General features: G+C 35.8%; 1 protein-coding gene and 1 long non-coding RNA gene across 2 annotated transcripts in view; one reads left to right on the top strand and one right to left on the bottom strand.

Moving 5' to 3' along the window:
- Positions 1-25,804, top strand: part of Atp10b (ATPase, class V, type 10B) — a 320,484-nt gene that overhangs the window by 50,887 nt on the left and 243,793 nt on the right. The window contains exon 2 of the mRNA XM_005376268.1: positions 4,844-4,907. The gene's annotated coding sequence lies outside the window, so the exon portion shown is untranslated. The remainder of the gene's footprint in view (positions 1-4,843; positions 4,908-25,804) is intronic.
- The window catches only part of LOC102028499, a 92,471-nt gene that overhangs the window by 12,362 nt on the left and 54,305 nt on the right, over positions 1-25,804 (bottom strand). The gene's annotated exons all lie outside the window — the stretch shown is intronic.

Raw genomic sequence — 25,804 nt, 5'->3', positions numbered from 1 at the left:
AAAGTATGAGTTAATATTTGTAAGTTTTTGTTCCTCTTTTTGTCTTCCATTCTTCTGTGCCTTTTGTTGTTTTTTGTTTTGTTTTGTACCGAGAATCGAACTCAGGACCTGCGCTTGCCAGGTAGGAACTTATGCCACTGAGCTATATCCCCGGCCGACCTTTTGTTGTCTTAATGTGAGCATTTTCAAAGATTGCTTTACAACAAATATAAGTCCACTTTCAAATAACACTGTTCCTCTTCAAGGGTAATGTGAGTACCTCATAATAACACAATTATTACTTATTGATCAGAATAATTAATTGTAATTCCTCTGTCTTGTACCATGTTTCATTGCTGTTGTTTCGCTGATATATAGCTATATCTATCTATCTATCTATCTATCTATATAATGTATTTAAATACAGTGTTCTTTAAAACAAGTTATCTGCTACAACAGTTATGAGAAAAACAAAAGTTTTTGTCTTACCTGTACTTATTCTGTCTTCACTGCTCTTCTTTCCTCTGTGTAGATTTGAGTTTCTGACCTGTATTATTTTTCTTCTCACCACAGATCATTTAGCATTTCCTCATGGGTGGTCCTAATGGTAACAAATTCTCTCCATATTTGTTTGAGAATTTCTTTTCTCCTTCACTTTTCAAAGATAAATTTGCAGAGTTCAGAATTCTAAGCTAATGGGTATTTTCTCTTAACACTTTAAATATCTCCCTCCACTCTCCTCTTCCTTACCCAGCTTCTCAGTAGAAATCAAAGGCAATTTCTGTCTTTGTTCCTTCTACATATATGGCATTGTCTGACTTCTTTTACAATTTTTTTCTACATGTTTGATTTTCTGATTTCTGTTTGATATTTGTAGTTTATTTGACAGCTCTTCTAGTTTATGTTCTCTGAACTTCCTGGTTTGATGTTTGAAGTTAATTGGGAGGAATCCTCAGTCACTGTTGTTTCAAATATTTTGGTTCTTTTTTTTTTTCTCTTGGAATTGCCATTATGCATATGTCACACTTTTGTAGTTACACTAGTCCTTGGATAGTTTGCCGTACATTGTGTTTGTTGTAATGTTTTTTTTTCCAGTCAGGATGTCACTATTGATATATTCTCAAGTTCGGAAATTCCTTTTATATCTGGTTCTGGTGATCACATCATCTCTTCAAGCACATGTGTGTTTGTGTGTATGTGTGTGTATTTTTAACCTTTTAGTATACTGTATATTTTTTAATGATAACTGGACATAATGTACAAGTAATAAAGGTCACTACAAATAAGACCTTTAATAATATGGAGGTAAGATGTGGATGGAGAACTGCCCTATGATCCTATAATTTAGTTCTAATCTTTTAATGAGTTTGTGTCTCTGAACTGTGACCATCACAAGACATCACAGGTTTTTTCTTCCCTCTTACATGAGAAAGGATGGTATAATGAACTACTCAGACTAAGTTTCCCTTCTCCCATGTGGAAGGCTGCAGTGAGTTGGAGTTGAGTACTTTTCTCTCTCATGTCAGTAAGGCTCTGATAAAACTCCAGCAGATTAGCAGTTTCTCCTGAGACTGCAGACTTTGTTTAAGAGAGCAGACTTCTCCTTTTTACCTCTTGCTGACAGAAGCATGGAGTTTCTCCTCTATTATTTGCTATAAGAACTTGGTCATACTGGAGGTAAAATGCACATAGGTGTTGAGGCCCCCCTCATTAGCTCCTCCTGGATTTTAATTCTTAGATTTGAACATGTTAAGTCTCCAGCAGTTTGTCAATCACCTTCCAGGTTTTCCTAGCCTAGCATTTACTCCCACGTTAGTTGACCTTTCACTCTCTGCTCTGGTTTACTCTCTGCTCTGAGCCACGGTTCTCTGGCTGTCTCTGTCTGGGAAGCAGGGATGTACCTGTGTCCTCGCCTCTTACAGATCCAAGAAGAGCTGTCGCTCTTTCAATCTGTTTAGGCTTTTCAGGGTGAGTGTTGGCTTCAATTCCTCACATGAAAAATTAGAAACCAGAAGTACTGAAGGACTTTTAATTGGGGGGAGGAGTCTTACAGATCAATTTGTTTAAAATTTTCTTATCCAACTAAAGTAAATAGATAAGTATAGGAATATTTTCTGTCTTGATGAGAAAAAAGATGTTGTTGCTTTTGTGGAGGATCTTTTGTACTGCAGACAACTGCAATCCAAGTGTAAAGCACCCCTTACCTTGTGATTCAGCAATTCTCAAAATGTAGTCGGTTTTAATTGTTCTTAAGAATATCACTGCTTAGTTTTATTAAATAGGATACTTGCAGGAAAATGTAAAGCCAAGCCGTAAACTATATGAAGAATGTCTAATATAATATGAGGTGTATTACTATCATATAACTTGTGTTTAAGATGGCATCAATTGTAACCTGCATTGTATATTTCACTATAACATTTTGGGATTAAAAATATCTAATACAGATATACATCAAGGGTAAAATAAATCATAGCTCAAGAAACCTTAGAATATAAAATAAATGAGAATAGATGACAATCTGAACCTTAAATCTCATAGAGATAATTTGAAAGCCTCCTTCCCACAGATTTTCCCAGAAAAATGAGCTGAAATGATTATAGAATACTAACCCCTCTTAATGTTGATGGAAAATCAAGATGAGTTGTCAGCTTATAGTATCTGGCCCAATTCAGTTTGTTTTGGTGTAGAACTGGGGCGAGAGCTGCTATACACATAGTGAGGAATCTGTATCGACTCTTACTGAAATAGTGACAGAAGCAGGATTCATGTCTTGCATGGGTACCAAAAGCCAGAGTCAATGCTGGAAATGAGAGCTCCTGAATCAACACGCTATACAGATGACAAAGTGAAGGTGACAACAGCTGGAAGACAAGTTAAGTGACAGCAAGAAATAGGGGCTACTGATTATTGAGCAGTGGTAGGATGGTGAGAAGCTCTGGGGATGGGTGACAAGGTTTTGGAAGTGTTCCCCAGGGCTCTTTGGGTTATAAGGATGTATTCAGCAAATCTGCGGTACCTGAGCTCTTCCCAGTGTTGAAACCCAACAGGACACGCCCTCATTCCTGACCCCTCTGTTGCCTTCTTGCTGCACAGGAAAAGCATCATGGAAACATCTTACAAAGCTTGAAAGTGTCACACTGGCAGCCAGATCCTGCTGCTCTTGATCCAAAGTGCCAGAAGACACTGTACCACAGATTAGGGTTATGCACTGAGTGACTCTCCTGCTCAGCCTCTGTCCAAACCATGGTGTCAGCAGTGACACTAAGCATGAGTATCAGAGTTGCCAGAAAACCCTCCTCCCATGAGCCTTTCCTTCCATTCCTTCTATGTAGAAGAATCCTGAAATGTTAATAGTAATAGCATGCAGACTTATTCGAGCCTTTGTGAGAGTAAATGAATCATAATTTGATATCTGTGGACCTTATACACATCTTTACAAAGAGACCTTGCCAAGTCTTACAGTATAGTAAGTTTTTTCATCCCAATCCACATACCTAGCATTTACTTGTATATGTATCTATTGCCAATTTATGTAAAACAATCTAGTCGGACTTGAAAGGACTGGAAGAGGAAAAGCACTTCCTTCACCTTCCCAATTCATTGACAAATGCTGATTACTATAAGCAAAGGATGATGCTACAGAGAATAAATAAAAAGCAACATGCAGTTTCTACAGAAAAGCTGCTTGCATTCAAACTGGAGAGAATACCAGTGCAGCAGCTTATGTTGTAAGCAATCTATAATTAGGAATTAACTCTGTCTGCGATTATGCAGAATGCAAAGGGAGATGGATGCTGAAACTAAAGAAACTTAGAAAATTTTACTTGGAGAAAATAGAAAAGACCAGCACCTCTGTCAGTGAAACTTAGCGTTCAGCTCCACGACTGCATGTGTCTTGCCTGTGCTATTTTAGGAACTGTATTATATGCTATTTCTCCTCTAACTTTTTTTCATCATCCCTATATAAATTATCTGATGACTGTCACAAAACAACGGATAATCTTGGAGCTTACAGGGCACCAACCACCCTATTTAAATTATCCATTACTTAGCTGGTAGCACTGCACCCACATTACAGGTAAGGAACCAAAGTTCAAAGACCTGAAGAAAATTGCTTAAGATAAACAGCTAGTGAGATGTCAGAACTTGAACTCAGAAATGTTTAATTTAAAATTCCCAGCTCCTATCTATGACTATACACTATCTCTTTAGCTCTGATAAAAGCTATTGAGTCCACAAAGGCACCTGGGCCTCTTTTTCATTCTTCTGACAATTTCTTGAGAATTTGTGCTCCACTTAAATCTGTGTTTGTCTTTAAATGTGACATCATATTTGCTGGATTCCACAACATCTCCACCTATATCATGAAATTCTTAAAGCCAAATTAATCAAGATTCATGTGAATTGAAATTTTAAAGAAAATCAGAATAAGGCAGGCCCACTGCAGTCTGCGCACAGCAGGAAATATGTGCTATAAAATCACAAAAGCCAGGCAACAGCATTTGGAAAACAGTGGCCTTCAAAGCCCTAAACACTGAACACCACAAATAGGAAACTGCACAATATTTTAACTATTTGATTTCATAACATAAATAATACTGGATTGATCCCCAAAGAGATCTTCATAGCCTGTGCTAATAAATGGCATGACCCTGCCTTAGCATAAATCAAACAATTATATCTTGACTATATGTGCAAAGAAAGAGAACTAACATTATTAAATGCCAAAAGCTGATCTACAAATATAAAATGTTTAATATACTAAGAACGTGTATGGAAAAGATTATCCAGAAGGAAATCATAGTGAATCAATCTTTTATCTTTAAAAAATAAAAAATTTCCTTCATATTTATTTTTACAGATTTTGTCATCAGTCATTTAGAAGAAAAGCAACACCCTAGCCCAGGCTCATACTCCTATGCATGGTAAGTTTCTGTCCTTGAGTATCAGGTTACATTTTATAATATGATTGTAATGTATATTTGTCAGAGCTCATCTAGAATCTCCGACCTTCTGATTAGAAAACTCAGTTTCGGGCTGGGGATTTAGCTCAGCGGCAAAGCGCCTGCCTGGCAAGCGCAAGGTCGTGAGTTCGGTTCCCGGTACTGGAGAAAACCCCAAAAAAAAAAAAAAAAAAAGAAAACTCAGTTTCTCGCGAATACACACTCGGTGTGGTTAAAAGTGCTGACTTCTACACAGAGTTGTTCATGTGAACTGGTTAATCAAGAATATCCACCCGCATGGATCAGTGATTGGTCTAGGGATGAGTATACAACTCAGAATGAACCAATCAGTCTTCCCAGGACTTCGGCAATGTAACATTTGTCAGGGAAGACTTTCTGTTTAGGTTTCTAGGTTGAGTCTGTGCGTGTGTGCATGTGTGTGTGAGTGCATGCCTGTGTGCCTGTGTCTATCTTCGCCTGCCTCTCTGCCTGCCTATCTGAAGTTTCCAAGCTGATGACATTTTTGGAGCCCCTATATCTCTGAACCTTGCAGTTCTGTGACCTAATGAATTCTTGCTTTGTTAATGTTGTTTGAACTGGGTAGAAACGACTGAACAGAAATACAGAAATTTGTGTAACTTCAAGGAAACAGTGGGAGGGGGAGGAAGTACATGCATTTCTAGAAGTTACAAGGTAATCTTGGCTGTGACACTGATTCATGACTTCAAGTGCATGGCTTCATCTTTATGAATCTCAGTCTCCTTTACCAATGATATGCTAATAATGGCTCACATAAACTTGAAGGCTCTATTTCATGCTTTTCTTTGGCCAGGGTCATTTTTTTAACTTTGTCAATTCATAGTCCTCTCTCAGAAGTTTTAGGATAGTGAGCTGCACGCACTCCTAACTAGCATATCTTACTAGTACAAAGCTTTTATTTCTACATGAAGATCACGTGTCTTTATTCCCAGGTCTCACTCTACCTCTACCCTAAGCAGCTACTTTACAAATGTGGGAGTTGGATAGCTATAGGGACTGAACAAAAATGCATGTTGATAAAACTTACCCCTCCTCCCTATAAATCACTTGAGTACATGCATTCAGTGAGCACTAAATTACTTTAAAAGGTGATCATGTGATTTCTTTTAATGTCTTCATCTTTTCCTTTATATTCCTATAAAGCTCTTTCTATCGATGACATCTAAGAATACACAATTAAAATACTTAGCTCCTTTGAAAGGGGAAACCACATCTATTACACTCTACCACAAACACATACACCACTAGTCTCTGAGCCTAAAATTCCAGTTTAAACTAAGAAACAATTATGTCCTAATTCTGCTGAGTGCTGCCCTCTCAAGCTGTCTAAAATATTATATATGATCTACTTGTCTTCACATTCCAGTACATACAGATTACTAAAACTGTACAGTTTTGAAAAAATGTCAGATTTAGCCTATGAACATTTTTTGCTGTGTGACAAGATGCCTAGTAATAGTACCAGTTGTCTATGTGTCCTGAAATGAAAGGTGACACTTTCTGAAAGCGCATAGATGTAGAGATGGAAGCCCAAAGAGGTTAAGTAACATACTGAAGATCATATAGCTAGTATTTGCCAGAAGTAGGACACACACTCACATATGTCTCACCTAAGCTTAGCAATGATACAATGCCCTCTCTTGCTTGTGAGGAAATACAGGATCTTTGCTCAGTCTTTCAAACATGGAAATCTGTTTTTCACAAAAATTTCTTGTTACTCCTCAATGCATCCCCACATCCCCGGCTCACTCAGTTTTCTTTTATTGCCTTTAAAAATGTCTAAGCCTTCAATTATTTGATTTTTGCCATTTCTGCAAACTTCCCCACTTCCTTTTTCACCTGTTTTTATCCATTCTCTGTATTCTCAGCCATCAATCCACAGGCCAACATTAACCACCACCTGCTTACTGGTCATGAACCCTGTTTTCCACAAACTCACTGACAAGTAATGGCATCAGGTATGGATGAAAATTCCATTAAATAATACTAGCAGCTGAAAAATATGGATGTGACCCTATTGCAGTGCCTGAGGCTCAAAAAATTGCTGATAGAATCAGATACCTGGTATTTTATCAAATCTCATCTCATATCTCAAGAACTAATGTTATTTTCCCAGATAACTTATAAGCTCTGTGACTACAAAACAAAGCCCTATGTTTCTTTTTATCACTTTCATTCATAGGTTTGAAATAGATATGTAAAATATTTGATATATCTGGTTCTTGGTATATACAATGAGTATCTGTATAAAAGATATTTTATATCCATTTAACATTTCCGAGAAGGGGCTGGGGATTTAGCTCAACGGTACAGCGACTGCCTGGCAAGTGCAAGGTTGTGAGTTCAATTCCCAGTACCTGAAAAAAAAAAAAAACATTTCCAAGAAACTTTTGTGGTATGTGTATAGGAAGTGATAAAAACGTCTGTATCTACAAATGTGCTTTCACACATATTAGAAGCTTATTATGGCAAAGGAAAAAGATTGATAAAGGGTTGAAATAGGAACCAGAAATTTAAGAATCTAGACTAAGAGCTGCTGATAGCTGTTGTCATTTGATAAATTTCCCCTGTTAGAGCTAACAGTGACCATTTCTGCTTAGTGAGCTTTGTATAATTATCATATTAAGCCAATTAGGTAGGTCGTACCAGTCATCTCAGTACTTGGGAGGCTAATGTAGGAGGATCTTGAGTTCTAGTCCAGCCTGGGATAGATAGCGAGACTCTATCGAACAAGAAGAAAAAAGGAGGAGAGAGAAGAGAGAGAGAAAAACAAGTTATTAAGAGATTTATTGCAAAGAATTGGCCTGCACAATTGTGGGGGCTGGATAAACAAGTCTGAAGCACATAGGGTAGGCCACTGACAAAAACAGGCTGGAATTCACAAGCAAGAGCTGATACTGCTCTCCAAAATGGAATTTCTTCTTCAAGGAAGTCTCAGCTCTGTTTCTTTAGCTTTTTAATTGACTGAATCAGGCCCATATAGATTTTTTAGGGTAATCTCCCTATTTAAAACCAATTGATCACTACAATCATTAGAGACTTTAATCATACCTACACAATAGTACCTTCAAAGCAATGCTTAATATTCAATTAAACATCTGGGGACAATACTCTACATAAAATTAACATTACAGTCCCCCAAAATGGGAATTATAAGCCAAATATAATTGTGTTGGGGAACAACAGTCCCTAAAACCTTTTCCAGGGGGTTCATGAACCATCACCTTTTCAACTATGTATAAGGTTGGATTTTTCTTTGTAGACTTTACCCAAAATGATATAATACAAGTGATTAAATGCACATGCAGATAACTTAGCTATCTTCAATTAATAAAGCCAAAAAGATTTTTTTAAATTTTCACTGGCTTTTTGTTTTGGAAAATATAGTTATAAAAATATGCCATATGTATTACTGTGTAATGAAATATTGATATTGGAGAAATTAAAAATCATTATTCTAAAAATTTCTAATTTTAAACCCCTAGTATAGTAAATATAGATGAATTTAATCTACATTCTCAGCATAAAGATACCAATTCCAAAAGTGTGAGAAAAATTGTCTTATACAAATAGAATAATTATATTCTAAATAGCAAATTAGTTCTTACATTTGAGAAAAATGATTGCAATTTTCCTCTACTGCACAACATAGACAATATAAAAACTTGTCTATAGTTTATGAATATCAAAACTAATCAATTTCCTCTAGTGAATTGATTTGAACAAAACAGTATTCAAAGAATCAGATTTTTTGCAATCTTCTAATGACCTGATCTGATGTAGTGTTTTTTTTTTTTTTTTTTTTTTTGGTTTTTGTTTTGGTACCAGGCATTAAACTCAGGACCTTGTGCTTGCCAGGCAGGCACTGTGCCACTGAGCTATATCCTCAGCCCCTGATCTTATGTTATAAAATACCTATTTGCACTTTGGCTACAAGTACTTTCAATATCAGTATTCAGTATTTTTATTCTAAAATTTATTTTATGCCAATTTCAGCAAGTCGTCTGCAGCAGTTCACTTTCAAAGTGGCCAAAATATTTACTTGGGGGGCATTTGCATTTATATCTTATATTCTCAAAATGAATGAGCTGACAAAATGAATAGGAAATGATATTATGGTCTCTCTGTAGCCCAGAGGGTAATGGAGGAGACTTTGTTTCTTCTTCACTCTTCAGTCACCTTTTGATTAACTGAAAAAATTGAAGAAAAGAAAGTCATAGAAAAGTCAACACTGTGATTAAAATTAAAATAGCCCCAAAATGGTACAAAATTGATTTGATGGAAATTAATCTAGGCAAAATTGCAAATCATATTCTGAAACACATTATCATTATATGGTGTCATCCTAATGAGTGAAATAAAAAGGGGATGAATATAATCTTTTAAGACAGAAGGTACAATGGAACTGCTGCAGAAACCCGCAGGTAATGTAACCTACTGAAGCAGTCCCAGGAAGGAACCTGGGTAATTGTTCCCCCCATCGTGAGCAGCCATTATTCGGCAGGAGCTAACTCTTACGAGAATACGGTTCCATTGTTTTCAGTTTGCTTTTTTAGCTTCTTCTATAAAACTGTGCATGCATCATGATGGAAAATCTCCCAATATTTAAATGCTGCCAGTTAACCTAAACTTTAAGTCTGCGAAGGTTAAAAAAAAGTCTGCAGATCATTACCACTGTGTGACATCTGATTTGGGAACACTGAATATCACATCATTAATAGTAAAGGACTAAGACGTTACTATCTATGAGGTATGTAGTCTGCAGTTGCTCTTTTGACTCTAGCCATGCCCTGTCAATACTGCTTAGTATAAAGGCTTTTCATTGTCGTTTCATCTTTGCTTTCTAAAATTGTTGCAGGAATTAAATTAATTGGCAGAGAACTAGACTGAGACTTCATATTCCTTCCAAATACTGATTTTTTTAAAGTCTGGCCAACATGTACCTAGAGAAAGAGCTATGCCTAATTTGGAGAAGATAGAAAAGACTCACCATACTTGCCTCATTTACTAACTAAATTAATTCTGCAATTATCTCAAGCCATCACCTTAGGGATTCAGAAAACATTTTAGGCAAGTTTCCCAACCTCTGCACTACTGACATTTGGATGAGTAACTTTGCTGTGGGAAGTTGGCTTGTGCATTATACATCGTTCAGTAGCACCCCTGACCTTTACCTGCTGGGTGCCAGCTACACCCCAAGGCAGTTGTGACAGCCCAAACATTCTGTAGATATTGTCCCCAGAAGGACAACATTACATCTTGCTGAGAACTCCTGATCTGGAGGAATTTACCTAGGAAGTCTCTCATCTTTCTTTCTAAAATTAAGTTTATTTCTACAGTTTAAATCTACATAATGATCACATTCATCATATGGAACTTGTCACTGTACATGGTATGTCTTAGAGCCTCCTTTTTCCCATTCCTTTTCGCTCCCTTCAACCCCTCTTTCCCTCCTTATTTACAAGGTTTAGTTTCCATTTTATCCTTTTTTCTCATTTTTTTTCTTCTTCATTCCCCCTGATTCTCCTTTCCTTTTGAACAATTCCTATTTCACAATATATCTATTGTACTTTTGGGTTCTTATTTACACCTTCAGTTTCTTACACCAGAGAGACAATGCAATTTCTTTTTAGGCTGCTTACAGGCCACTAACAAGAGTTCTGATAAATGAAATTTCATTCTTCTAGATGTTTGCCTGATAACTGCCTATTGTGCATCTTCTTTAACCTGAGGAACTTGTTTGATGGCTAATCTCCCAAGTTACCAATTTCTCATATTTTTATTGTTTATTTAATGCTTCTTCCAACCCCTGCTCACTGATAGTATGCCACTGTATGTGCCAGGTAGAAGGCTTCAAGTTACGTTACATTCTAAGTAGTAAAATTATTTTGCCTCTTTCATGATAATTAATCTAAGTCCTTGCCTTTCTATGACTAAAAGTATTTAAGCCAAATCAGTATTAACTTATCAAAACAGCCATAAAATATTTTCCCACAATTTTTATTCTACTTCAATTTTTTGAAGAATTTGAAAAATTTTTCCCTTTATTAATAGGAATATTTATTTTCTCAATCTCTATAAAAATTAAATTTCTTTATATTGTGGATACAGTTTTCCTTTTCTATGTTCAATAGTTTCCTTCTGTTACTTATAACGTAGTTTGAAATCCAATATTTTAATATTTGTCTTTTGTATTTGTATTTAAATGTTCATATCTTTCTAGAATATTGATAGAATGCCCACAATGTAACATCTACCATTATTCCCCGAGTCTTGAAAAAGTAGGTATCTTTTTAACATATAGTTGTTTTAACTATTTCATTGACTTTTATTTTTTCACTCATACTCTATACATTAGTATAAATTAGAAAACCATAATAGAATTAATTTATCCCAAACTCTCACAATTGAGAGTTTGTTTTTATTTCTTGAACCAAATTATCCTTAAATGTACAAATGGCAAGGACCCTGAGCCAATAATTGGATATTCTTGTGAAAATATTTAAGAACAAATACATGTTCTTGACCCCAAATGTATTCTTTATAAACAGATTTTTAAATTCATATTTTTTAAAAAAGAATAATACATATTCATTATAATGAGTGAAACAATTCAAAGACACCCAAGCAAAAGTCAACAAGCTATTCCTCCCCTTCTGCAATGACGAGAAGGAGCTGGAATCAAAGAATGTATCACTCACTGTGCTGTGCAAATATCCAGTCACACAGACTCACATATGGGTCATTACTGTGAGGATGAATTTGCTGTGCACAGCTTACACTTTCCTCACTTAGAAGATTCTCAAAATGCCTCAAGTGTACCTGATCTCTTTCATACACTTCTCTAGCATTCCTTTATTTGACAATCCCAAATTTAGTTACCTAGTCACTACTGTTGGATATGCAATGTTTTCACTAGGTGTCTTTCAAATAAGCAGTGGGAAATTATCTAAATGCTAACACAATCCACGTGTTGGGTCTTTTTAAATGTTTCTAAAAGATAGTGATACTTAGAGAACCTAGAGTGATGAAAGTAAGGAGGGAAGCTTGCAAATCTCCTCATTGGAAGTTGAAGGGTTATTAAATGTCAAGCTCCTTTGAAAAAGTTCTGGACAGTTTGAACTACTAGGCAAATACCATGCTCTTAGAGATTCTTGGCTTCATTCAGACTTAAGCTGATGTGGGCGTTTATTTCCTTTCAAAGTGCCTCTTAGGTCCACATCTCTGCTTAGTAGTCTGGAAAGGTCCACAGAGACATATGAACTTCACAATTGCCCTAGCAATACTTGAGGATCTTAAGTAAAGATTTTCATAAACTTGGATATTATATTCGTTTCTCTCTACCTCTTTTTATTCCCAAGTTTGATAGTTTTCCTCTTTTGCTATCCTCAAAATAGGTTTGTTATTTATTTTCCTTTTCTGTTATTTATAAACCTACCAGTATACTATCCATCAAAATAGCAACTGGCTTATGACATTTAACCAATTAGTTGAGTTATAAGCAACTCAGTAAGGGGATTATAAATGAATCAAAGCTATCAATGAGCCAATAAATAACTCTGATTTTTGTACGTTTGAAGCAACTGTATAATCTATAAGTATGATATATTAGTCCCACTTTCCTTATTTTGTTTAATCAAATGGTAATCAATAAGAATTATGACTATTCCAAAATGAGACTTCCGAAGCCAGGGGAGAAAATTCTTCACTAGCATGAACATAAAAGTCACTGCCGAGAGCCTGTTCTTCCTTAAGTGCCCTTGAAATCCAACAACTGAATTACATTCCAGGCCCCTAAAGAGAGTTATAAAGTTATAATTGTCTCCCACTTAATTACAGGCATTGCAAAAGGTAAATGGACAAAGTCATTTTTGTTCCGTGAATGCAGAATAAAATCACCTATAAATTTGATATTGTTAGCTCTCTGATTCATAGAAAGTAAAAATTAATGCAAGAGCCATGTCTAACAGTGATGCTGCTGTGTAAATGTACAGCCAAGCGCAAGAACACTGCCTTCTCTGTTCTAGGGCTGGGCCTCACACTCACAGACTTGCTATTCTTCTTTTCACCCCTGGGCCTAGTGAAGCAGCTTATTTTTCCCTTTTCTTTCATTGGTTACAGTTACTACATACCAATGTCTCTTCTCTGAGTTTCCATGGGATTATGCCTTGCCCCGACATAATCAAATATAAGCAAAGAAATGAAAAATGCCATAAGAAAGAGAAGTATTTTAGCCATGCCGTACAAGAGAAACACTACTACTTTCAACCACTATCTTCCATAGCTTCTAAATGGAGCCTGCTCGGTAGGGACATCCGCTTTGCTCGGTAAGTAGAAGATCCCGATTCTCCAATAAAATGGGGGACTATCCCTTCTCTGATCGTTGATTTGGAGTTCCGAATCAGGTCACAGATACAACTATTTTTCTTCACACTGTATTTTAAATTTCAGTGGACTTTCTGGGTGTGAGATCAATGTTTTTTTCTAATAGAATGCTGTATTTTTCTTTGATTGATTTCATTATGATAAGCTGATGACAAATGCTACTTCCTTATGCAACAGAGCTTGCAGCCTAAATGTGCCTGAACATGTCTTATGGTGAATAATATATCCTGCATTCATCCAGGGCAGCAGAGGATACAAATGGAGTCAGTGCCTCATTCTCAAAGTAGAAAAAAGCTATAGCCTTAGGGAAAAGAATGAAATCGCTGTGTGACTTCCCAATTTCATCTGGATAAACTTAGAAAGCGGTGTATTGTGGTAGTGATTTTGAAATGATAGGTGGGAACTTTGGCTTTCCTTTGAGTTCAGAGCAGGAAATTGTTGCTTAAAGAAAAATGTGTTTACTCTCAGTATGAGTGGCTCCCTCCCTCCCTCCAGGAAAAAAAAAGAGCTTCATGCATATAGGTTGGTCTGTGATGAACACATTTAGTACAGTCCTCTCTTGGCATGATATGAAAACTGGCATTATATCTACTACAGCCAGAAGTCCAAATGCAAACAAAAAGACAATGAGTGAGCAGCTAGCTGTTCAGCCGACAGCACTGCGTGTGCCTGATAGAATTCCTTTTTCTTCTGAATTTGCTGCATATTTCTGACAAAGTAGTAGGAGAGGAATTCCAATACTCTAGGAAAGAACTTGACCTCCAGTAGCCAACCTGGCACCCTCTTCCCTTCTTCTCCCATAACCCGTTCTGTATTTCTAGATCTTGAACTTATACAGTCAAGAGTGCTAGGAGTGTTACCCCAGAAGCACAAGCGCTGTTACATCACATCATTAATCACACAAATCGCAGATGTTGTTTTCTTTCTCTGTTATCGTAATTAACAACACCTACTGAGTTTGTCATTTCATTGCCATGGATGACTTCTTAAAACTGTATCAAATGATTCATTTCAATTTTATTTATATAGATTTAAGTTGGATTTCTAACTTGGAGGGCTCGAGATCTCTCCTCAAGTTCTCACTGTGTATTTCCTGAGGAATGTAGCAGGGTAGCCCCATGTGTTTAAGAGGCTTAAGAGGCTCTTCAAAGAAGGTTGACACCTATGTGCTGAGTTTCTAGTGAATGCATATTCCCTTTATCACAAAAGGAGAGTGTTCTCTTGAGGCATATAGTACTAATAAATTAATCTGAAGAAGGCTGCCCTTCTCAAAAGAATGGAGCTCTGATGAAGAGAAAGGAGCTTGGTCCAGTTGCCTTGTTTGCATGGTGAAACTCAGATCTAGAGAAATGAAGTCTGAGTTACTGCGATGAATTCCACCAGAACGGCAGGCTCATAGCTATCAGTCCAAGGTTAATTCATCCGCCTGATCTTTCTCGAAGTGGCTCCTGCCACATCAAAAGGGAATAAAAACTCAAGAATAAATAAATGCAGGTTGGACTTTCTGAGACTGGTTCTACCCTGTTACTCACTCTCCTGAAAGTCAAACTTAGCCAGACATATTTAAATCTCAGTGTGAGACTATGGAGCTCTGTCCTTTTCTCTTAGCCAAAGTTTTGCAGCCTCCTTGGCAATTGCAACTAGATTGAAGAAACAACACAGGAACACAAGAGTATGTTGCGTGTTTATTTGTCTAAACTGATTCAAAGAAAATTCCAGATCCCTCCTTGCCTCACTAGCAGGCTTGAGGTGAAATTTTCACACACGTGTCACCCTATGTTCTCAGTCTCCTCCTCGCCAAGTGAAATCTAGAGCACAGGTTCTCACTTGTGGTTTGGAGGTGGGGGCAGTTGTATGGGAGTAACTCAGGAACTTATGAGAAACGCAAATCTCAGGCCCCACCCCGGATATGCTGAGTCAGAAACTCTAAGAATAACTCTAAATGTTATTTTTTTTATTTTTCCCGTACCAGGAATCAAACTCACGACCTTATGTTTAACAGGCCTCCCAGTGACACTGAGAGTCACCTGAGTTATTGAACCATGGCTGGTAGAATCTGCCGAATGGTTTCATGAACTGCAGTGTTCTATGGGGGAGTGTAACAGAACACTACTGTACTCACAGTGATCTTTGGTAGGACAAAGATGACTTTAAGTGACATTTGGGTATGATGCCAAATGGCTGAATCACATAGTAAAACATTTCCGTTTCTTATTTGTCATTTAATCCTTAAATCTCTGTTTCATATTACTAGGTTTTTCATGCTTCTTGTCATGGAGTATATCCAGATGTCCTCTCAAAGCCTTGTGTGCTCCCGGACAGGGCTTTGGGAGGTGACTGGAACATGGGTGTGTGATACTCATCAGTGGACTAGCCCCCTGATGAGTTCATAGCTAAATATGATTTTGGGAGTTGAAGCCTGATTGGAGGAGGTGGGCCCCTGGGTGGGTGGCCTGGAAGGGTGTATCCCCTCTTTCCTGCTTTGATTGCGCTTTGCTTCCTGCCTGCCCTGCCATGAGCAGTGCCCCTCTGCCATGCCCTTCTGCCACAACACCTTGTCTTGGAGCCACCCAACTATGGATTGAACCTCTGCAAACCGTGAGCCAAAATACTTCTCTAATCATTACTGATCTTTTTCAACAAAAAGAGAAAGGTGTAAACTTAGTGTCCTAAGGGAGCAGTTAGAATTTCCTGATATTTTATTACACTTTTTACGGCACTCTGAATGATAATTTTTAAATTTTTCCTTGATAAATCAGTCAATCTAAAGAAAGTTTAAGAAAAATAATTATACAGTCAACATGCCAAATAACAAAATCTTATGTCCATAACATAAGGGCGAGTGTACTTAGAGAAGTGCTGATAGACTAGAGAAGCTAGTTACATCAGCAATTTAAATGCATTTGTGTCATTTACGAGCTGCAGCTTTTCTAAGGTGTCATTTTCTCCTCTTTTAAATGATGTTGATGCCAATATCATGGAAATGGTATGATGTGTGGAAAATGCCTTCTAAGTCCTCAGAATATGGTAGCTACTTGTAACACACACAAGCCCTCCCTGGCCTTATTTTAAAACCAGTTTTCTGGGTAGCCTTCAGAGTATAGCATTTCTCTACTCTTCAGATGCCTCACTTATGACACCAAAGGAGATTTGTTGATTTATGGTCATCATAGGTCCCATCCCAGTTCTTAACTAACATGTATCTAAGCATGTATTTTTAGTGTGTATGTATGTGTACTCATATACACATGCAGTAAAATATGTATTCCCTACCTTTATGGTAGTGAATGGCTTAGGCATAAGTAGCTTTATTCCTCTGACATAAAACTTAGGGACTAAGAATGCATTGAAAGTAGGCAGCTGTGTGAAAAAAATAAAAAAATCAAGACATGAGGAATGTGCAAGCCAGTACACATTTCAGAGCTCAAAGGTAATTTCATTGTATTTTATTATCATCTGTCAAACTTACAGCAATAGTGAGACTAGAAAATAGATTGTCACTGAGGTTTCTAAGGACAATGATTTCCACGAGTTGGTGTAAATATATTCAGAGAGACTTGTTCTTACTTAATAACCCACGTTTTTCCTTCTGAATTGCTGATCCATCTGCTTACAATATTTGAAAAGAAGTTTGTCCTTTGCTGTCAAGTGGACCTGATAGAATAATAGAAAAATCTGAAAAATTCAATCAGATCTTGTTGTTTCTCAAGGGAATGTGACTACTTATTCTGTTTAAAGTCAGAAAGAGAAGATGGTGTTTCTTTGATCTTATACAAAACACTAACAAAATTTAACAATACTAATTTCACAAATTCTAATCAGCAAGTGTGCTGCATTAGATTCCCCAGGTAGCATTCCAGAGGACAGTGATGGCTGGAGTTTGGGGTCCTTTTGAGAGTGAAAACAATATATAAGGGGTTTTGTACAAGATTCCACTGCTATCAAGTCAGAAATTGTAACCATTAACTTACTTATTGCTTAACACATTCTCATCAATCTGGAGAACTGAGAATAGGAAAAAAGTGAGAAACAAGCTTCTCTTAATCGGAAGATAAAATAGCTTGTGCTGCATTTTATGTAACTGACTATTAAAGAAACCTAAAACCTAAATTTCTCTCAAATCTTGGTGATTATAATGAAACACCTCAATCAGGCTATTTGACTTGAATAGACAGACATTTAATTAAAAATTACTCTGTGATGCCCTTGTGATCGTATGGGCAAGGGTTCAGATTCCTCTCTCTTTGAGCTCCCATTTCATCTCTAAGCTGAGAATAAAATATTCCTGCCACATAAAATTGTTCTGAAATCAAAGATATGGTATTGGAAATATCAGCTAATATTGACTGAGCAACTTCCTACCTGCTGCATACTATTCCAAGGGCTTTCCCTGTATAAGATCATAAAAACTCAACAAGTCTCTGAGGTGGGTTCTGTATTAACTCTACTTTATGAGCACGAGAACTGACCCCAGAGAGACTCTAACTAGCCAAACAGATATAGCATGAAGAGACAGAGCTAATAAATTGGAACACAGAAAGTCTGATTCTGGATGCTTCTTCTTTAAAGATTAAAAACATTAACATCACCCTTACCATTTCATGAGTTGAATCAGATAAAATTATAGTTTTTTACTTATAAAAATAATTTTGTATGGTACTGCCTAATAAACCTTGGATATGTATAAAAGTAGCATAACTTACTGCTAAATAGTAGCAATAATGCTGGTATTATCCTTGGACCTCGCTGCTTAATATAAAGAATGCAGATGGAATTATTGTGTAAAGATCATCAGCTTGACAATCAGGAATTGGTTGAAATCTAGGTCTCAGTTTCCCCACTTTTGGGAAACTTTCCCCACTCAGTTTCCCAAACTAATGACATCAGTCTTTTCCCACTCCTAATAGTTAACGGGGAAACTAGTGGTATTTTTGTTGTTTTGTCTATTTTTCCAACTCATCTTTGACCAATATCTAGACCAATATCAAGAGTGATGAGTATATAGATCATGTCATACACAAATCACCATGCAAGTTTAACAATATGCAAATTGTTACCTTAGTGAGTTTACTGATGACATATTTGGATATCACACAAGGATGTAATAATTTATAATCACACATTTTCAATTTCTGGTCTTAACTTACCTTAAACCAATAATAAACAGTCCATAAACTGACACTGGTTCATGGACTGTACTTCAAGTAACATTAATAGACAATAGTACGGCTGAGATAAAAACAACAAGCTTTTCCAGTTGTAGTTAAACAAAGAAACAAGGTAGTCGGTTTTTTATATGTTTATAATCATCAGGTGTCAGATCAAAAATGTCCCAAGCATCAGAAGGAGATCCTAACGTCAGACACTGGGAACAGCTGCATTACATATTTGGCCAAAATATTAGGACTATTTATGCTTTTTTTAATTATTAATAAAACACTTTACACTCAGCATTCTTAGTTGCTACGGCCTACAGCCCATTGCTTTTAGAAAGAAAAAAATAGAGGTAACATCTTAATATCCATCCACAATGGTCAACAACCTTAATTAAGGAACATTCCCAGTAACATATCCACTGATGAGCCCTCAGGCCAAAGAGACCCTGGGAACATGTCACCAGATCTTGCATATATAGCTTATGTCAGGTTCTTTTCCTCTTTCCATTGATATCTGAAAAGACTCAAAAAGAGGATTGGATGGGCCCCAAAAGGCAGAGCATCCTAACAAAAATCGTATCAATAAAACAAATGTACAACCAGCCCAGCTGTCCCTGTGGCTCTTACCTGCCCTTTCCCTTAAAGACGCACTTTCACTTTGTAGTGTTTCACTCTGCAGTAAATCCTGCCCTTACTTTCACTTTTCTTTGCCTTGACCGAGTCATGTCAGGAACATAAGGACCAAGGATCCTCCCTTCCAGCCTGATGAACTGTGTACATGTGTGTATATGCGTTCGTGTTCCCTTTCCTTTAAAAATCATGTTCTCTCTGGCGATTAGAAATCAATATTGTTAAAATGAAAGATTTTTTTTTAAAGAAAGACTATATATATGCAACATACCAGAGTCTGGTAGCACTCTTTATATTAAAGTTTGTCACATATTTAACCACCTTTTGTATTGTCACACTTGAAGCTCTAGAGAATTAGAGATACTTATAAATGGGACATAGTCCCTATCTTCCCCAAATTAACAGTCTAGCCAGGGACAGCAGAACATAAGAAGACAGTACAGTTGTAGAATAATGTACGCTATTGTGAAGGAAGACAAAAGAAGTATATTAGCTCCCACTTAATTCATATTTTTACTCTCTCATGGTTATAGTTGCTCAGTCAACTATAATTCAAAAATTATCACTGGAAAGTTTCAGGAATAGCTAATTTTAAATATTTATTATAGTACAACATTATAATTGTTCTATTTTACTGTTAGCTGTTGATCTTAGTATCAATCTTAATCTTGATCCCAAGGTAAACGTTAACATAGATATGCATATGTGGGAAAATACTGTATAATACATACAGAATTTAATACTATCCATAGTTTCAGGTATCAACTGGAGTCTAAAAACTTATCTTCTTCAGATAACTAGTGACTATTTTATTTAATTTGGCTTCACTATCAGAGAGGGTACCACACCTGAAGTATAATTTTTTATGTTTTGTTGTTTAGGATGATTTTGCTTTATTAATATATCTTTTCTTAATATATCACACACCCAAAATATAGACTAATCATGAGTATAAAGCTTAATGAATTAGAACAAAGTAAGTATACCCATATAGTCACCAATGATCAGGATATAGAATGTTACCAGTTTTCTAGAAAGTTCCTGCTGTGTCCTTTCCCAGCTATTCACCTCTTCATCTTCACAAATGCAAATACAACCCTAATTTCTAATACTAAGAATTAAATTTGCCTTTCTTAAACTTGTGAGCAGAATCACACTGACATACTCCCTTGTATTGTGTCTGGCTTGTTTTGTTCAACCTCATGTCTACACTCTTGGTTCCCAGACTGTATTGCCGGAGTATATCAGAGTATTGGAATTTGTTCATAAAGGCACTGAAGGCTATTGTTAGCTTCCAGAGAAATATAGTAATAACTGCCAGACACTGAATAAAGTACCCACTCATGATAGTTCAGTTTCAAAATTAGATTTCAGTACCTTCCTTCTGATGGTGTCATATCTTTGAAATACTGTACCAGGTTTTCCAAGAGTAACTGTGATTAAAATCGGATACACACATAAAATCAATGTGAAATGAAAATGAAGGTAGTATATCTATTTTGATTTCAAAGTCTGGGCTAAACTATCCTCAACAGGGACACACAATCCCTTTAGTTAAGTTATTGTTCTTATTTAGGAATGAAGTAAATATACTAGGGGTTTTTTCTTGTTTATTTATATTTTTAATATGGCTGCCAAATTGTTGAGAGGGGAATATTCATTATGTCTTTGGGACCTTACTACTTAATAATACAAACGGTTAGGTCTCTTTTGGCACGATGACTCTGAAAAGCCTGCTGAGACGCTAGAGCTCTGAAAAAGTTTAGGCAAGTCTGAGCTGTGCAAAGAATTTATACTGTTGCATATAACACTTACTTATTTTCATTTGTGTTTGATTTTATATTGTGTGAATACATCATAAATTTATTTTTGTTTTCTACACTTGATAGAATTTAGGTTGCTTCCAGTTTGGGACCATTATGAATAATGCTTCTAGGAGCAGTTGGTTTTCTGTTTTGTTTTGTTTTTTTTGCTGGTGCGGAGAACCGAACTCAGGACCTCGCGCTTGCCAGGCAGGAGCTGTGCCGCTGAGCTAAATCACCAGCCCTTAGGAGTAGTTTTTGGTTGCTTTTTGTTTATTTGTTTGTTTTGTTTTGTTTTGTTTTGTTTTGTTTTGTCTTTTTGAGGTAGGCTCTTCCTATGCAGTTCAGGCTGGACTTGAGCTCACTTTGTAGCTCAGGCTGGCCTCGAACTCACTACAAGCCTCTTACCTCAGCCTCCAGAGTGCTGGATTACAGGTGTGCACCACCACACCCGGCTCCTTAGGAGTAGTTTTGAACACATCTTTTAGTGTACAATATATGTTTCTGTTAGGCACATAGTTAAAAGTGGAATTGCTAAGTCACAAGGTATGTGTATTTCAGCCTTAGCAGATACAGCTAAGTAGCTTTCTACAGCAGTCATTCCAAGTCACCTCCCACTGGGATTGGAGGAAAGTGTCTGTTCTCCATTCCTGATAGCACTGAGTATTTTAATTACTTTATAATACAATTCAGGCATACCAAGATTTTTTATGCTGCCTAAAGATTAATTCAATTTTAGGGGTTCATAATGAAGAAAATTATCAAACTATTCATTAAAAATTTAAATATAAGAATGAATAGTGTGGAAATCAGCCTGGAGTTTCTTCAGTAAACTAAGATTAGAGGTCCCATTCAAACCAGCTATTCCCCTCCTAGGTATTTTTCCGAAAGAACTGAAAACGTCATATCACAGCGATCTATGTGCACCCATGTTTATAGCAGCACAATTTGTAACAGCTAAATCTTGGAAACAACACAAATGCCCATAAACTAAGGAATGGATCAAAAAGATGTGGTGTTTTTATACAATGAGTATTATTCAGCTATAAAGAAAGATAAACTCAAGGCTTTTATAGCTAAATAGATGGAACTAGAGACCATACTCATAAGTGAAATAAATCAGACTCACATGTGTAAACACATCGTATTGCCTCCCTTGTTTAAGAACCTGAAAGAGTAAATAAAATCTGGAAAGTACAATAGATATTGTTAAAGGGAAAGAAACTGCTCAAATAGGAAAGAACAACTGGGATGAGGGAAAAGAGAAAAAAGAAAGAAGGAAGGGAAAAAATATATACATACAACATAGCTAAGGTTATTGTACTACTAATTTCTACAGGTTTATTGAAAGGAACAGCTAATGTATAATTGTTTGATCAGTCTTACATGCCTAGATCTGGTTGTCTGAGTAACCACTTTGAAGATGATGACATGTAATATAACAGCCATTGCTGATTTCCCATCACCTTGTTTTGAGTTTCTGCATTATTTTTATTGTTTTTACGTTGTTTTTCTGATGCCTTTGTTTTTGTTATTTGGATAGCTGAAATAAGTGTATTGCTGATGTCTCTTGGCTTATTGAAAGCAACAGTTAATGCTTACTTTTTTTTCTTGACCAATATTGCATGCTTATATCTGGTAATCTGAACAACTAGTTTGGAGACAACAATATGCACTGTAACAACCATTGTGGTTATATTTTTCTACGAATGTATCTGTTTCATCTAAATTTTTAATTTTAATGACACAAAGTTGTTTCTGCTACTTTTCATTATTTTAATATGTCACTCAAATCTTTAATGATATTCCTTAAGTTCCCTTCATATTATTGTCTTCCTTAACTTTTTTCAGTTTTGTTAGTTTCTTCAGAGTACATTTTGAATTTTTTTATATTAAAGATAAAAAACTGACAAAACAACAATGAAGACAAAATGAGAACAACACAAAAACAAAAATCATACATGACCTCAAAACAAAATAATAGGAATTAAAATGGTTGCTGCATTACATACTGTTATCTTCAACGAAGTTGCTCAGTCCACCAGACATAAGAATGTGAGATTGATCAAACAATCAAAGATAGTAACAAGCAATAAAACAAAGAACATTGGAAATGATGCAGAGCTTCACCACTCAAGATGGTAGGAGTTCGAGAATGGTTCTTATACTACATATTGTTTTCAGGTCAGTGGTTCTGATTGCCAGATTCAAGCATGCAAAATTGGTCAAGAAAAAAGAAAATTTTAAGCATTTACTGTTCCTCTCAGTAAACCACAAACATCAGCACTATGAATTTTTTCATTCTATCTTTTAAAATTTCATTAACTTTCCATTTATATTCTTCAGATTTCAATTACATTTTTCTTTTATCTTTTTGAGAAAGATACCTTTGGACAATTTTTCACCTTTTGTTTAATAGACGTATTCAAGGTCGTGATCATAACTTAACTGCATCCTGTACACTTTTGACATGCTATGTTTTCATTATTGTTCAGTTCAAAATATTCTCTAAATTTCCATGTAATTCCTTCTTTGTCCCATCAGTTATTGTAGAAACAGATCTCTCAGTTTTTAAATTTGGGGATAAATAGTTTTTAATTATGTTTCTGCTATTCTTTTCTAGCCTGCTCAGAAAATATATATACTCTGTGATTTTGACTCTTTGAGATTTATCGAAAATCACTCTAATTAGATAAGTTTATCCACCTCCTTTAGCATATTCGGGTTATTTATTTGATATACAGGAACATTTAGTTGCTTTTAATTTGCTTTCAGTTTTGTTTTTCTCCTTCCCATATTTGTTAACTTAATATCAGTTTTTTAACATGTAGGACATTAACATCTAAAACTAAAATAAAAAATACACTCAGAAGTGTCATTGCCTGCTGTATTCCTGCTATTTCACTGGTTCTACTATAGCCAACATTATTGTTTCGGGCTCATTCTTCCTGTTTCTCTTCATAAGAGAAAGTAGATGTATGTATGTTTATATGTTCTCTCGTTTCCCCTTACAAAGTAGCATGTGTTCTCATTTGCAATCTGCTTTTCTTAACAATATCTACCAGACATCACACTATATCAGTTCATAGAGATCTTCCTTATCCTTTGTTCATGATTACATAGCACGGCTTGGAAAGTATGGGTCTGCAGTTTATTCCACTAGTCTTTTATGGTTTGTTATACCCTATTTCTTACAGGTATCATTGCAATGAGTAGGCTCATGCATATACATTTTTGTACTGGGTAGGTTATATTTTCAGCACAAATTCTTAGAAGTGGCATTGCAGGGTTGAAAAGTACACATATAATCTCATTACCTAGTGCCAAACTCCTCCATGATGATTTTGCATTGCCACTGTCTTGCATTCCTCTTATCAATGTACAAGTAAGTGCCTGGTTTGCCACGGCCAAGTAAACAAAGTGTACTGTCAAGCTTTGACTTTTTAACAATCTGATGAGAAACAATATCTTAGTGAACTTGAACCTCAACTTAATATAAGTGAAACTGAATATCTTCATATACTTAAGATGTGCGTATTATTTTGGAAACTGTCTTTTCATTCCTTTGCCTATTTTTCTATAGAATGATTAATTATTTTTCCTTCAAACATTAACATTTTTGTAACACTACCCATCTTTATATGTATTTGATGCAAACACTTTATTTCAGTTTGTTATCTTTGTGGTGTATTTTGCTATGTGTAATCAGTGTATTAATCCTCTATCATCTGTATTTTTAGATTGATTTAAGAATACAAATTATACAGGAATATTCACCCTCATTTTCTTCTAGCACTAGTAGTTTTTTTTTTCTTTTTCATTTAGAAGATGGATTCATTTACTTTCTTATTGTATACCCAAGTAGAATTTGTCTGTTTTTATAATTTGTAAAATTTTTGAGTGGTGATCCAATTGTCTTAACATCTATTGAAAAGACCATCTTTTCTCCAGTGATTTGAGATGTTACCTTTATCCCATACTAGATTTCTGTAGATATCTACTTTCCTCCCTGATCTTTCTCATCAGAAACTGGTTTGATACTATTTTAATTATAGAGACTTTGTATTATTAATATCTATAGATCAAGATACTCCTTATAACTTTTCCTATTCACTGTTTTCCTACCTGTTATTGTATATTTATTTTTTCACAATTATCCTACATAGTGTTAAGCTAAACATAGTCTGAATATAATATCTCACTTGATAACAAAGCTTGTCCATATATTTTTTGGGATTTCATTAAATCTGTAAATTAACGTGGTGAAAAATAAGATCCTGTTTATTTTGAGGCACATTAGACAATGACAAAGGCCACCTTTCCACTTACTCACATCTGCTTTTATGACTTTCAGTACTGTTTAAAGTTTTCCTCAAAGATTTCAGCATCTCTGTAATTCCTATTTTTGTTTTTTACTATTTTTTTTTCCAGTACCGGGAATCAAACTCACGACGTCGCCCTTGCCAGGCAGGCACTGTGCCACTGAGCTAAATCCCCAGCCCCAGTGTTTACTATTATAAGTAGGTTTTTCTGCTTCATTACATCTTTTACCTGTTATCTATGTAGATGTCATTGTGAAATGTAGTTTTTAGCAGTGTAAGATGTCTTCTGCCTCATTTTATTTTTTTGTGTAAAATTCTACTCTGTCCAGTATGAACATTTCAACTCTTAGTTTCTTATTGTTCACATCTGCCTAAAAATATATACCTAGTCCTTTATTTTTAACCTTTCAATATTAGATAGTTTTCTTATATTCAACATACAGTCGAGTTTTAGCTCATGGATTAGTTTAAAAAATTGTAATTTAATAGATGTGTTAAACTCATTCAACATTGTTGACATGGCTTTTTTAAATAACAATGTTACT

Source organism: Chinchilla lanigera, unplaced genomic scaffold (assembly GCF_000276665.1).
Source record: "Chinchilla lanigera isolate Chin_1 unplaced genomic scaffold, ChiLan1.0 scaffold00007, whole genome shotgun sequence".
In the NCBI taxonomy this organism is placed as follows: Eukaryota; Metazoa; Chordata; class Mammalia; order Rodentia; family Chinchillidae; genus Chinchilla; species Chinchilla lanigera.
The sequence above is the reverse complement of the archived record's forward strand: the minus strand, read 5'-3'. Positions and strand labels throughout refer to the sequence as shown.